Source organism: Grus americana, chromosome 17 (genome assembly GCF_028858705.1).
Source record: "Grus americana isolate bGruAme1 chromosome 17, bGruAme1.mat, whole genome shotgun sequence".
NCBI lineage: Eukaryota > Metazoa > Chordata > Aves > Gruiformes > Gruidae > Grus > Grus americana.
Window position 1 is genome coordinate 13,395,316 of NC_072868.1, and position 12,649 is coordinate 13,407,964.

At 38.6% G+C, this 12,649-nt stretch overlaps 1 protein-coding gene across 4 annotated transcripts in view; it reads right to left on the reverse strand.

Annotated features, from left to right (window-relative positions):
- Nucleotides 1-12,649, reverse strand: part of PHACTR3 (phosphatase and actin regulator 3) — a 109,984-nt gene that overhangs the window by 65,854 nt on the left and 31,481 nt on the right. The gene's annotated exons all lie outside the window — the stretch shown is intronic.

The window sequence follows — 12,649 nt, forward strand, 5'->3', positions numbered from 1 at the left end:
ATCTCAAACGCATTAAAGAAACGCTGATCAGTCAACTTTGCTCCTGCAAGCTTTTTGCCGGATCAGGTATCATTTGTCTGCGCCACTTGCACTTTATGTCGTATCAAGCATTGTCTGTCTTCCCACAGTTGGCATCAATCTGGCGTAAAAGCACAGAGCTGGCATAAACTCTGATCACAGCTCTGGCTGATTTGACAGAAATATGATTGTTTGTCCATGCCTGATCTGGACGAAACCTGTACTGCTGTTAAAAACAATCATGCACAGATCTGGTGTTAACATCAGCCTCACATAGATGGCAAAGCCTGTCGGTGCCAGAAGGTGATATGAAACTAATGGAATGTCTCTGCCTGCCACCCCAGCACAGGGGGCTGGGTGGCAAGAAGCAAAATGAGATATTACATGGTGGCTCTAGCCTCGGTACTTCTGCTCAGTGACCTCAACTTTCAACAGCAGCTACATGCTATACGGGAACAGCAAGGAGAGTGCTTTCGCAGGGCGTGAGCCAATGCTGTGCAGCTGCATCCAGGAAGGCAGCAGGGTAATACAGAACAGCTCCGTTTTCAGAGCAAAATAGACCACCCTTTTCCACATGTTTGCTTTTCTTTGGTTTTGGCTTTGGGCTTTTTGCTTAGGCACTACAAATGCATGTATGCTCCACCCTCCCCAAATTCGATACAATTTTATAGTGTGTCCATGTCTACATAGTATATCTATACAGTATACATGGAGGCACGCAGTATTATGCATTATATTACATATTAAAAAATCTAAAATAAAAAATCGAGGAGTCTGCTGGTAATATGGATTTGGTTATAAAATAGCTAATTCTCATGTAGCTCAGAGTGAGAGAGGGTTTGGGAGCTTGATCTTCAGGGGGCATAGTCAGTGTCATAGATCTTGTAAATCCAGGTAAGTTACCTAGCAGAACCCAGTGCAAAGTTTGACTAGCTCAGCCATGCTGTTTCTAACCCGTTCTCAGTAATGCACCTAATTCATCCTAGTAGCATGTATAATGACTTTCAAATAAAACAAGGCACAAGGTAGAAGTTAAATTTTGGTATCTATTACAGTGCTGTCTTGAACGTTCATATTTATAACGCTTGAGTGCCTAAATGCACGGTGAAAGGATTGTGAATAGACTTGAAATGCAGTTCCCATTAAAGCGTTCTTTAGCTCTCCTCACCTCTCCTGGTATCTTTTTCTTTGTTTTTTCTCCTCTGATTTTTGTGTTTCCTCCTTTTTTTTTTTCCTTTTTTTTTTCTTTTCCCCCTCCTGGAGTTGGCAGAAGGGCAAGGGGAGAAAGGTAGTGCTACTTAGTATTTATTCAACATTAAAAGTGAAAAGCTTTGACAGTTAAGTGTCTCCCAAGCCAAAACTGGCAAAACCAGCTGAAACACCCCCGAATGTTCGTGTTTCAAATTGCAAACTTTTCTTATTTGTTGAAAATGTTCCAGGGTGGCTGCAGGGTACACTGAGCCTGCCTAAAGGCAGGTTTAGCTTACGTTTTGACCATTTAAGAAGGAAAACAACTCTCTTCCTCCAGGATGCACTTTGGCACTCAGCAAATAAATTTTACCATGGCAACTGCAAAACCACTTGAGACGTACAAACTCTTCACTGAAGTGGTCCTCAGCATCTTGCTCTACAAACTAACCTGGGTACTCGATGGTTGTTAAAAAACCCACATGAAATAGCTTAGTATCATGTATTAGTATCATGTTTTCCAATTGTTATGTTAATATAACAGCTGAATCTTACATAATACTTTTTTTGTAAGTATATGCCCAAGTGCTTTACAAAGGAGGAAAGCTAAAACACAATGTGTAGTGTGACCTGTCTCAGGTTGAACCAGTGCTGGAAAGAGAATCTTCACCTCTGAATATTGGACCAGCACTCTGCCTTTTAGCTTCTTTAGCTAAATCCTGCAGCCCAGCAAATTCTGACTGCAGTCACAGGCCAAGGAAGTTCCACAGAGTTGCATGATATATCTTATCTTGCTGTGATCATGAAAGAATTCAGCTGTGAGGTCAGTACTATCTGGACTGAGTGCAAGCTGAAGGTGCACAAATGGATAGTGTACCTGGATTTTTTTTCATCAGACCTGAATGGTGTGTAGAATCACTGCACCGACAGTCACAGAAAAATATTTTCAATGATTGTAGTGTGCAGCTGTGCATGAAGGATGTGCATATTTAGACCTAATTGGATATATAGTTGCCACAGCTGTATGTATGAATCATATAATGGCGGTATTCTTGGCCAGTTCTGACTACGTACATGTAACCACTCAGTTACACAAGCAAAACCAAGGATTGCCAATGTACGCCTTTTTGCAGACTCATTTAATCATCTCTCGCTGACATTGTGGCCTTAGATTCAGTGCAAACAGAAGGACAACTTCACAGTTCTCACAATCTGCAGAATGAGACCTTGCTATACAAGCATAATTTCTTCCCATGATTTTTCTCAAAATAGATTAATTTTGTAGAAAATGAGAGCAGAGGCTAATGAGGGTTGAAGCACAGATGGGATGGCACCGGTAGCTATTTCATACAAACACAGCAAAGTAATAGTTTGTAGCATGACATTTAATAAAATCAAGACCTACTAGGGGAGTTTATTTTGAAGTCAAATATGATGCTGCCTGGCTGCCTTCAGTGGAAATACATGACACATGGTCTATCTCATCTTGCCTTCATCAATTTAATCACACTTTTAATGAGGAGAAACATAAAAAGTAAACAGTTCCTTTCACCTCTACAATAATACTAATTTTCTTTCTACACTGTTTACTTTGAATAACTAGAGTTCAGTTTTAGACACCTGTTCAATATTTCATTCAAAGAACTTCACAAGCATCTTCCAAACGCTATTTTGAAGCTTCAGCAATGTTCATTTTTGTACTGATAATCAATGCAAATTTCCTGGGATTTTATCCCCTTTCAAACAGGGCTCTCTCAGGTCAAGGGGAAGAGTTGTTTCTTGGTTTGCTTATGAATCCAGCTCCATTCCCAACTGAGAGAAAAGCAAGAGCTGTGTATACCAAAATACAGTTGCGCTGTGGGTAATTTATATCTTAGCCTCTCATTTGCAGATAGTCCCTAAAATCTAAATGTTATTCAGAGATGTGTTGCCTTCTATTATGAATTCTGAATACTGAATAATGAACTACTATGAAAAAAAGTAGCCCAGTGGGAAAGCATCAAACTATGTTTTAGTAGCTGTGGAATGACAGGTATATGTTTGCATCTTGATATGTGTGCAAGTAACAGCAACTGGCATTCATAACAGCATTTAGTAAGTCGCCATGCTATTGTACGCTTGGAAGAAAATAATATGGTGTGTGTTTTGGAATAAATTGCCTTCTGAATTAGCACAGAAGTGCATATCCACAGTAAGCATCTGTACTAAGGAAGGCCAAACCCAGTTTCTTCACCTCAAACTATTTAAAATCATGAGTCAGAGATAAGAATCACAAGATTGATTGATTGATAGATTGACTTCGGATTTTATTTTGTCTTCAAGGACTCTCTAGCCTAATGGCTGCCTCCTCATTTCTTGTCTGCAGCCAGGAAGATTAAAAAAATTTCAGCTTTTTACCTGAAAACTGAAGATTCTTTGCAACTTCCCGATTCCAGAGCTTTATAATCCCAAATTCCAAATGTGATACTCACTATAAAATTACACTAGTTGACAGCTCTGCAGATCCAAAGGCTTTTTACCGATGCCATCAGTTCATTGGGGACAGCAAAAGCTAGAGCTGGAGAAAATATTCCAGGTAACATTTTTCAGTGACACCTTTGAGTTGAAAAGTATCCTTACCCTCCATCACCAAAACAACTCTGATTAATATGTTTGTTATGAAACTATTTGTTTCAACTTCCTTCGATTTATCAAAGTATGAAATGCTTAACATTTCCTTCAAATGGAAATTTTTTAAATACTTTTTCAGAACTGCCAGCATAGTAAAAGATTAGTTATTCACACAGCTCCAGGGATCTCTGGATTTGCAGATTGTTGCAGTTGCGCTCTCATTTTATTCATTATAATTGGGTTTCATTGTGCTAATCTCTCTAGAGTATAGCATTTATCGCCTTCCAGATGATTGTTAAATGCTGTATTGAAAGGGAATTATCACCTATCTTCCATCTTCCTGAGAGGAATAAGAAAAACTGGGAAAAGTTGTGGTTATCTGGGGTAATGGGAGAGCTGAGAGGATCCTGCTGTTTTTCTCTACTTTGTGCAGCTGTTTATAGCTGACTTCCAGCGGCAGTGCAGGTGCAACATGACAGTGGTACTCTACAAAGGGCACTGTGCCTGTGCCAAACAAATAGGCCCACTGCTATTTCTCTGGCACTAAAAATGAGGGAGAAGACTTTTGGCTTGCTGACATAGGGAGAGAAAGAGTCCCTTGCCTGTATTACTACTGCTAGGTGTCTGAATTGTAACGTTGCCTTGAAAATTGCATTCCCATGCCCGCACCCTCTTGTGGTTTTTTTCAGGGGGAAAGGGAGAAATTTCAGGGATCTCCTTGGCTGTCTGGTTTTTGAACCATTAGCGGGCATGTGGATCAAATTTGCAAGGCTTATTCTCCAGAAGTGAAAAACAGAAATTTGCATTCTTAAAAGCTTCAGATACTTGAATGTATTTGTTCATCTTCCAAAGTGCTGCCTAGGAGGTATGGTGCTTGGTGATCATGCCTGGATAAATCTGCAATAGACTGAGATCTACTTTTAGAGAAAAATACAGTGCTGCAAAAATAACATTGAGGTCTGATAGTTCAGTTTTCTGTGAGTGACAGAGCTTATTTCTTCTTGAAGAACATGAATAGATTTTGCAAATAGACAATAGAAATTAATTAATTTACTGGCCCACCTGGTTATTCAGAAGAGCTTGGTAAAGTGAGTCATAAAAGCTCAATAACCCATGGTTTAATTTAAGTTACATGACATCTCAAGATTTTCTGGGGAGGAAGGCGAACTTTCTGTAGAAAGAATTAAAGAACAGGGAAGGACTGAGTAAGTAAATCTGAAGGAATTTGGTGCACAAAATCTGGAGAAAGCCAGCACAAGCAGCCTCAAGGGAAGATGGGATGGCAGCAACCCATGCTTCATATTTGAATCCTGTCCTTTGTTTTAGTTTTAAAGTAATACTTGGCAGCAAAGTTATAAATAAATAGATTAACCAGAAGCAGAAGGTTGAGACGAGACTGGCTGCATTAAATATTACAAGTAACTGTCAGGTTAGTCACATGTGGCATTTTCCTCTTCAACCACTGCACAACGGGTGAAGCTGAGCATTTGTTGTACAACTAACAAGTCGCGGGATATTGAAACAATCAGTACTTTCATCAAGTCAAGTTTCTACCATTTCATTACATTTCTTTTGAAATTTACTCTGATTTTATATTGTAGGCTTATATATTCCCTGAAATACATTCCTCTGTGTATGTGGAGCATGAAAAATTAATTCCATTAACAGGTGTTCTTTAACTAGGTCTCCAGAGTTCTGTGAGCCTGAATTATGCTGCATTTTCCAGTATCTTTTTAATTTTGCATGTTCTAGATAAAAAACAGTTTCCTTTAAAAATCATTGCCCTCTTCCATGTAATGGTGACAAGAGGGGAAGAGGATATTGAAAAGTTCCTCATCAGCATAAATAAATTAAAATCCCCACTTCATAGAAGTCAAGAGGAATGAAGCTGCTATTAAATGTTTTAAGAGGAAGCTAGAGGCAGAGATGACCAAAATGAAACTCCCCAGTCTAAATATATTAGGAACTCTCTCCATACTTGTATTTTTAAATGTCAGATAATCTATTAAAACTGAAACATCTTTGAAGGTAGAGTGGCTGGAGAAGGGATTGTGATACAATGTATTTAAATAACGGCAGATCACATTTGCAGTTCTTCTGTACTTGCAGGTTAAAATTCAGCTTTCTGTTAATAAGGCCAGTCTCGTATTTCTGTCACAACTGTCTCCACTCGGGCTCCTCCTCTCTTTGTCATCTCTTTCTATACTTGCCTGATGATGCCTTGTTTTGCAGGGATTTCAAAGGTCTGCAAAATTTCACAGCAGTAATCCTGTGTCATCCAGCAAGGGAGATCTATGTACACTATTTATAAACTCATACAGTTCTACTTGCTGCATAATAGCAAATTCATGTTTAATTAGATATTTTTGTTTTTTCATTATCCAGCTTGCATGCATGATTGTCATAACTGTGCCCATGGGGTAGATTCACAGCTGTATATATAAGCTGGACCGAGGCATCTGCTGGCACAGCTTCTCTGTAAATCTGGAGCTGGATATGTAAGAGCAAGTACATTACAGACAGCCTTGCTAGGTATAATAAAACATCACGTGCACCTACACTGCAGAATGGAGAGCAAGAATTCCTCTGCTCTGGCCCGATCAGGAGCTGAGTGACGCTGAGTAGGAGAATGCGAGTGGTAGCCCAGGGCAAAAGCAGAGATGCTTCCAGGAACTGCTGTGGCACAAGGTACATGGATCCCCTTTCTCAGAGCTTACTGGCTTTGCATTGCATAGGAGACAGAAAGGATGTGGCAAAACTGCCCTTGACCTTTCAGTGACTTCTCATCCTAGAAAATGCCAGCAGTATAGCTCCCCTGACCTGCATGGCTTAGTGGTGACTGGTGGGGAAATAGCTGATTAGGGTGGGGAAAGGCTGTGGTGAAGTCTTCACAAGCAATGTGCCTCCCCAAGCAGCACGGCTATCCAATGGGTGGTGTTGCAAGCCTGAGGGATCTTGTGGGAAGACGAATCTGTAACACAGGCAGCTGAAATCCAAAGTGTGCGGCTGGGACCTGTGTAGACTGTACTGCCCTGCCCACTTGTCCTGCTGGGTAATGTCAGGTTGTTCTCAGCAGATGTGCAGAACCTCCCCTTGGGCTTTCGGTCTGCTAACATTTATGGTTCATGATTTTGTTAGGGAATTACATTTTTCTTTGTTGGATGCTGTTATACTATCAGGTTTGTGTTGTTCCTTTGGCTTTTCATAAGCAAAAGCTCTCTGACAAAGTCAAACATCTTTCCAGCACATTCTGGGCTAGAAGCTGCTCTGTTTATGACGGTCCCCAATGACAGCTTGCAGCACCCTTGTCCAGGTTGGGTCGCCTGCCGACCAGGTGAAATGATTCTAACAACTCCTCATTCACACTTCCCTAACTTGTCACTTCAATGATTCATTATTTATTTGTAATGACATGTGGCAACACAGTTGCTAAATGCTTAGCAAAAATAATTATGGTGTTGCTATGACTGAGAGTGGTTCATAGCAGAACTAGCTTTAGTGGAATTTTCGGAAAAAATGTTGCTAAGGGGCAGCTCACTTGTTTTTCAGTAAATCTTTATCAGGGAAGATTAATTCTTCTTCTAACACACCCAGTGTGGCCACCTAAGGATTTTACCCTAAGTTTTATAGTATTTGTGCTTCACTGTGGGGGGTTTTTCAGACAATTAACCATAAACTGGACACTATTTACATTTCTTGCCTAGCTTTTCATAAAGACTATCTGTGTGCATGGGCCAAGATATGCCAAACCTGGGAGTACTGTTGATTTTTTTTTTTAGTGCAGTCCTGCCATTGACTTGTCCAGTGGCCTTGAGCAACCTGTTTCCTCCCTCTGGGCTTCATTTATCCTCTTTGAGTAAAAGGGATACAAGTAATTTAATTTACTCTGAAAGGTATGACTATCATTTGCAATGTCCATTGGATTCTTAAGATGATGGATGGATGTCTGTTTAATAGAGAGGACATTCCTGGCAGTTACTTTGGCAGGAGGATGCCTTCCCTGTGTCAGGAACTATTCAGCACCATTTTAGGCAAAAAGAAATCTGATGGCTTTAGAGTCATGCAGTGCTAGTGAGGGGGAAATGAGAAAGATGCACAGAGTTTCTAAGGTGATCCTGTTCTCCTCATTTGGGCAACCTTTAATTTTTGAATGCCAACCTTTTCCCTACAGTACCTCCTTAACCTTCTCATTGCCATTCATGGTGTTTTAGGACAGCTTCATCCTTAGTTATGGGCATATATTTCATCCTGGTTGCAAACATAGTATGTTTTTATCGACTTAAAGGCATCTTGCTTTTTGGACTCTCTCTTTCAGGGTTTCTTTTTTTACCTAATCACCTCATTTTTATGTAGTCCCTTTGCTAGAAATTAAGTACCTGTATGCTGGATGCACTGGGCCTCCCATCCCCCCACAATTGTATTTTGGCTGTTACCTACTTAAACCCTTTTGCACTGAGTCCTGAGCACCACTCGAGATGAAATTCAGAACGGTATCTTTTCTTGTGGGTTCTAAGATTAGCTGTTTGATGAAGCAGTCATTTACTATGTCCAAAATCATTTATCCCGGAAGAGGCAGCGATCCAGGCTATATGAGGGGAGTTGAAATCTTCTACTATTGATACTTGTCTGTAATTTACAGTTTTTCCTTAAATTTTTGACTCCTGAGGTCTTGCAAGTTTTTTTCACTGAAAACTGAAATTTCCAGAGTCACACTTAAATCTATTTTATTTACTCGACATATTTTGTCACTGAGATGGTTATGCAAATATTAACAACCTCTGTAAACAAGAACAAGCCACACAGGGAAATGCCTCCATAACCCGGTCCCTGAAGAGCCATTTGGAACAAATGGCTGTGTGCATAATACAGTTTTTTCTAATTAGCATCTCTGCCAATAAGCCACTTGGGTATATTTGATCTGCTTTTATCTTAAGATTAAATTTACATTTGCTGCTAGGTAGCTTTGACATCTTCATTCTTGTTTTAGATCTCTGTCATAATATATGATTGTTGTGTGACAACTACTCGCAGCAAACCAGCCCCTATTTGTATACAGCTCAGACTTATCTACAGTGATGGGCTCTATGATCGTGCCAAAAAAGGAGTTTGGTTTTTTTCAAATTGCCTCTTAGAATTAAAAAATTATTGTTGTAAAAGTTACAGGACAGGTTTGGGGTTTTTTTGGAGCCATATACAACTCCAAGATATAAACTGTAAAAACAACCAAGAAAATAATTGATAAATAAGAGACTGTTTTTGAAGAGATTGCAATTTAAATATTCAAAAAAAAAAAGGGTTAGTCAAACTTTACAAGATAGACCAAGGCACGGATTTTAATGATTTTTCCAAAGTTTTGAAGAACTGGATATAGAACAGATCCTTTCCTTAGTCTAGTATTCTAACCACAAAACTTTTTCCTACCACAGGCAACTAAGCACTTTCAAAAATATGTTTTCAAAGGCAGATTCACAATCAGTGTTATAAATTGTTACAACTTTAATGAAATGTGTTAATCTATTATTGATTATATCAACAGAGGATCTGCCACAGGACTCTCCAGTGAAAAATAAGTAAGTAAAAAAAAATCAAATGAAAGTGCTTTCATACACATTAGAAATAGATAGTAACATGATTTTTTGTGCCATGAAAAATTCCATAATTTCCAAAATTTTTATGTTAAAATAGAACCTTTTTTTTTCCCCCCAATTCTTGGAAACAATGAGAAAATTTTCCCAGGTCACAGTAGGAACTGTTGTCTAAATCAGATCAGTCATTCATTTAATTCAGTTGAAGCATTTTTACTATTAGGTCTCTCACCAGCTGCTTTAGTGAAAAGTGAGTCGTTATTCTGAAGTGCAAAAAGGAGTGGAAAATGTCATACCATTGCAAAGTTACCTCTCATAGACATCACTTTTGGAGATTAGAAATAGAAAAAGCAAACCGCAATAATAAGGTAAAGTGACTGCTACAAATCAAACAGCAATCCAATTCAGTTCACCACACGGGCCTTTGGGATTTTCATATTTTATATGCTTAATCAGATTTCAGATGATGGCCATTCATTATGAAAAACATTTCTATTTCCCCAGGTTAGTAGATTTCTTCCTCCAAACAGCTTTGTATTCCACTCTCTCAACCACAAGAGCCTGTTAAGTGTTTAGGTCAAAGCCACAGAACAGGAAAAAAATAACGCAAAATTGGAAATATTTTACCCACTCTCAGTTAAGATTTGTTCACCTCTAACACCACAAAGAGAGTGAGGAAAAGTGTTCCAGTCATACAAATCTGAGGCTGTATTGGGCAGTTGTCACTGTGACAGGACCTGGCTGAAGTAAATACCGGGATGATACTCGTATGAGGTCTACTATAAATCAGCTCCTTTTCAACCCTCCAAAACCTACATAAATCACATTTTGTTCACGCAGGGTTGCTTTATAATTGCAAAATAGTGATGGATTTCCAGCAGAAACAAGGGTTTGGTGGTGGACAAAATATTTCCACACATTTGAGATCCATAAATTAAGTATAATTTATGAACTCATAATATCAATAATAATATAACATTCATAGCATGCTCTTGAGTATAACATTTAATGCTTACAATATAGACACTATAGATTATTACAGGTATGACGATTGGTGCTACTAGGAATTACATGCAATAGATTCAATCTATTGACCTAACAGCGTAAGTCCCATGGCAAACCCCATATTGTCCATTTAAAGAGAGATGCATATATTTTATCCAAGTTTCCTTAAAAAAGATGTTACCCTGAAGAGCCACTGAAAGTCTCCTTAACCTTTTAATGTGTATAATTTAACTTTTTTTTTAAAGAGTGCTCTTAACCTGGGTTATTTCAGTGTTACACTTCACAACATTGCCTCAGAAACCATTCAGTGGGCAAAAATGGAGGACTGAGCAGCTGAGTGCAGGATGATGAACTACATGTAGGAATGGAAACAAATAGCTAAAGGCAAAACAACTACTATATTGGCTTTGCCTTCAAAGTACATGTCCTAAAACTCTGTACCAGGCTTAGATTTAAGAGAAGAAAAATTGTGCCTGGGAATGGCAAAGTGTAGGATTAGAAATATGAAAGAGAGAATGATCTGGACCCAAAATTTCAATAGAGACAAAACTCAGCTGGAGAGGTTTAAAGGTAAAGAAGAAAGTTAAACTGAAAGTACGCTGTCATCCAGAGCCACAAATGGAATCAAAGATTATGGACCACTGTTTCTCTACTGGAAAATACCTGTTGGGTGCTGGTAAAGATTTCTTCTTCATTCCTGTCTGCTGGTTCTGTTCAGTTACCCTGTTATTCTCTGCAGTAGATCTACTGGCTCACATAGTGCTGATGAAACAGTGATGTTGATCTGTGTGGCAGAAGGTCTGGGGCTGTTTTAATTCATATTCTGAAGTCTTTACTAGAACTCATACATGCGTGCTGCTGGCTACATAATCTTAATGTGATATTCTATAGTCATTCACTGAGAAATTGTATGATGGCTTTGCTGCAAAAGTCGTGAATGGGTCAGGGAACTGTGGGAAAAGGTGGATGAAGGCCTTGGAGAACTGGGTTCTCTCTCCTACCCCTGCCAGACTGCTCACAGGGGAAAGGAATAAGTCATTTAAACAGGGTGCTCATCTTGAAACTATGGTTGACATGCAAATCTTCAGGTAGATAAGAATCTACAACAGAATTTAGTAGACATTATTCTCTAAGCATATAAAATGCTGCCTTATGTAATGGTCCTGGAAAATCATAGTATACACGTCTCAAGTGAGGCAGTCAAAATTTTAAATGTCTCCGATGCTTTGCACACTCCCCAACTATGTAAAGTGGACACACCAGCCCCACACTACTTAAGGCTTTTGTGGAGTAGGTACTGTAGTGATAGGCACTACAAAACGCTTCTGAATATATTAATACTTCTGCCTTCACAGATTACTGGAGAAAAATGTGTGTAATCCTGCACTTAAAGGCTGCATCATAATGCATATGCACAAGGAACCAAATGAAGGTTACATAGGCAACCATAATTCTGGCATTTCCTAAGTTTTTAGTGCTTGCCTTTAAAATCTTAATAATGTGCTCTTAATATAGTGGCTTTCCAGTATATAACATGTAATTATCTGAAACTACGTATGTGATGTTTTCTCAGTATCTGGAGAACATTTTGTTTTGTGCTTTAAAAGGATCCTGAAGAATAATCACTATTTAACTAAAACATCTTTGGCTTTCTTTTTGCTTTGCTTTTGTGTGGATGCCACAGAACAGCTTTTCACATACCAGATGAATAATGTGTAGGAAGAGTGAGAGAGGAAGGGAATTGATGACTTTTTTTTTTTTAGGTATGTGAATTTAATTTCTCCAGGCACTTTATTTTAATCGTAATGAACATCCAAATTTATTTTTTAAAAAAGGATCTCCTTCTGAATGCTTCAATATGTTGTTTTATACATTATTGAAAAAGTTCATATTTTACAAAATAATACATTTCTTTTCAACTGCTTTTTTCAATTGTAGGCTGAAAATTAATATACATCAATGTCTTAAGTACTAGGTAGCATAAAAACATTCTGCATCTTCAAACTATACAGCAAAATGCAATCATAGGCATGCTGGACAACTGTTAGATTACCTGAGTAGATTTAAAGGTTTCACAGAAATAAATTTTTTTACATTGTTGGATTTTTTAGAGAAACTCTTCTTCTCATCAGTGCCAGGAGGAAAGAGACCAGCTATCCAATACACATCTAAACTAAAAAGCATTGTGACACTTGCAGTGGGAAAAATTCCCTGTTCCTTTCCCCCCCCCCAGCTTCTCTGCA